Below are 2,972 nucleotides of genomic sequence, written 5' to 3'. Positions count from 1 at the left end.
ATTGGCCCTCCTAAGAAGTGCCGTTTACATCTTAGAGACTTAGCGGCCACAACACACTACAAAGGCACTGCTGGGATTTGAACCCACAACCTCCGGTTTACTAGACAGGAACTTTAACCAACTAAGCCACAACACCTTCTGTTGCAAAGTCTCCATGGGAGGTCATCAGATCAATGAATAGGCCATGCTATTGTGAGCATGAAAGTGTTTGTTTGAGAAAAGAGTTTTGGTGGTCAGATAGACTTGTTCGTTGGCCAAGTGTGCTTAGCAAAATGACTAAGGCAGTGACTCAGTTGGGACTTGAACCCACAACCTTTGAATGGCCACATTTTGCAATTTAAAAGTCCAATGTGCTATCCATTGTGCTAGGGTTGGGTTAGGTAAGTTAGGATATAGGGATGAAAACCACCATGCTCATGCTGGATTGCCACAACTTTTGCCAGGAAGGTGATAGAGGCACGAAAGCAAGCCCTACCCCCCCATTTTCAAGGGTGCTCTTTCCAGTGGTGCCACCACCAAGTCTCTATGAGGTCAGTAAGTGCCTCAACCCGATTGGCCCTCCTACAAAGTGCCGTTTACATCTTAGAGACTCAGTGGCCACAACACACTACAAAGGCACTGCTGGGATTTGAACCCAGGATCTCCTGTGTATTAGGCAAGCATTTTAACCAACTAAGCCACAGCACCTTTTGCTGCAAAGTCTCCATGGGAGGTCATCAGATCATTGAGTAGGCCATGCTATTGAGAACACGAATGTGTTTGAGAAAAGAGTTTTGGTTAGGGGTTAGGATATAGGGATGAAAACCACCATGCTCATGCCGGATTGGGTTAGGTTAGGGTTAGGGTTAGGAAATAGGGATGAGGTTAGGGTTAGGTTAGGTAAGGTTAGATAGGTTAGGGTTAGGATATAGGGATGAGGTTAGGGTTAGGATAGGTTAGGGTTAGGGTATAGGGATGAAAACCACCACGTTAGGGTTAGGGTATAGGGATTAGGGTTAGGTTAGGGTATAGGGATGAAAACCACCACGCTCATGCCGGAGTGCCATAACTTTTGCCAGCAAGGTGATAGAAGCACGAAAGCAAGCCCTTAGAGTTAGGTTAGGTTTAGGTTATAGGGATGAAAACCACCACACTCATGCCAGATTGCCATAACTTTTGCCAGGAAGGTGGCAGAGGAAAGCAAGCCCTACCCCCCCCATTTTCGAGGGTGCACTTTCCAGTGGTGCCACCGCCAAGTCTCTATGAGGTTAGCAAGTGCCTCAACCCAATTGGCCCTCCTAAGAAGTGCCGTTTACATCTTAGAGACTTAGCGGCCACAACACACTACAAAGGCACTGCTGGGATTTGAACCCACAACCTCCGGTTTACTAGACAGGAACTTTAACCAACTAAGCCACAACACCTTCTGTTGCAAAGTCTCCATGGGAGGTCATCAGATCAATGAATAGGCCATGCTATTGTGAGCATGAAAGTGTTTGTTTGAGAAAAGAGTTTTGGTGGTCAGATAGACTTGTTCGTTGGCCAAGTGTGCTTAGCAAAATGACTAAGGCAGTGACTCAGTTGGGACTTGAACCCACAACCTTTGAATGGCCACATTTTGCAATTTAAAAGTCCAATGTGCTATCCATTGTGCTAGGGTTGGGTTAGGTAAGTTAGGATATAGGGATGAAAACCACCATGCTCATGCTGGATTGCCACAACTTTTGCCAGGAAGGTGATAGAGGCACGAAAGCAAGCCCTACCCCCCATTTTCAAGGGTGCTCTTTCCACTGGTGCCACCACCAAGTCTCTATGAGGTAAGGGTTAGGATATAGGGATGAAAACCACCATGCTCATTCCGGATTGCCATAACTTTTGCCAGGAAGGGTTAGGATATAGGGATGAAAACCACCATGCTCATGCCGGATTGCTATAACTTTTGCCAGGAAGGTGATAGAGGCACAAAAGCAAGCCCTACCCACCCATTTTCAAGGTTGCTCTTTCCAGTGGTGCCACCGCCAAGTCTCTATGAGGTCAGCAAGTGCCCCAACCCGATTGGCCCTCCTGCAAAGTGCCGTTTACATCTTAGAGACTAGGCGGCCGCAACACACTACAAAGGCTGGGTTAGGGTTAGGGGTTAGGGTTAGGATATAGGGATGAAAACCACCATGCTCATGCCGGATTGCCATAACTTTTGCCAGGAAGGTGATAGAGGCACGAAAGCAAGCCCTACCCACCCATTTTCAAGGGTGCTCTATCCAGTGGTGCCACCGCCAAGTCTCTATGAGGTCAGCAAGTGCCCCAACCCGATTGGCCCTCCTGCAAAGTGCCGTTTACATTTTAGGGTTAGGTTAGGGTTAGGTTAGGGATATAGGGATGAAAACCACCATGCTCATGCCGGATTGCCATAACTTTTGCCAGGAAGGTGATAGAGGCACAAAAGCAAGCCCTACCCACCCATTTTCAAGGTTGCTCTTTCCAGTGGTGCCACCGCCAAGTCTCTATGAGGTCAGCAAGTGCCCCAACCCGATTAGGGTTAGGGTTAGGTTAGGTTAGGGTTAGGATATAGGGATGAAAACCACCATGCTCATGCCGGATTGCCATAACTTTTGCCAGGAAGGTGATAGAGGCACGAAAGCAAGCCCTACCCACCCATTTTCAAGGGTGCTCTATCCAGTGGTGCCACCGCCAAGTCTCTATGAGGTCAGCAAGTGCCCCAACCCGATTGGCCCTCCTGCAAAGTGCCGTTTACATTTTAGGGTTAGGTTAGGGTTAGGTTAGGATATAGGGATGAAAACCACCATGCTCATGCCGGATTGCCATAACTTTTGCCAGGAAGGTGATAGAGGCACAAAAGCAAGCCCTACCCACCCATTTTCAAGGTTGCTCTTTCCAGTGGTGCCACCGCCAAGTCTCTATGAGGTCAGCAAGTGCCCCAACCCGATTAGGGTTAGGGTTAGGTTAGGTTAGGATATAGGGATGAAAACCACCAT

At 48.1% G+C, this 2,972-nt stretch overlaps 1 non-coding gene across 1 annotated transcript; it reads right to left on the bottom strand.

The window, feature by feature from the left end:
* Positions 1 to 613: 613 nt before the first annotated feature.
* On the bottom strand, positions 614 to 687 carry trnai-aau (transfer RNA isoleucine (anticodon AAU)). The gene has a single exon. It is a non-coding gene; the product is annotated as a tRNA-Ile (tRNA).
* Positions 688 to 2,972: the final 2,285 nt, after the last annotated feature.

This window comes from Myxocyprinus asiaticus, unplaced genomic scaffold (genome assembly GCF_019703515.2).
Source record: "Myxocyprinus asiaticus isolate MX2 ecotype Aquarium Trade unplaced genomic scaffold, UBuf_Myxa_2 HiC_scaffold_144, whole genome shotgun sequence".
Lineage (NCBI taxonomy): Eukaryota > Metazoa > Chordata > Actinopteri > Cypriniformes > Catostomidae > Myxocyprinus > Myxocyprinus asiaticus.
Note: the sequence above shows the minus strand (reverse complement) of the source record. Positions and strands in the feature narration are given on the sequence as shown.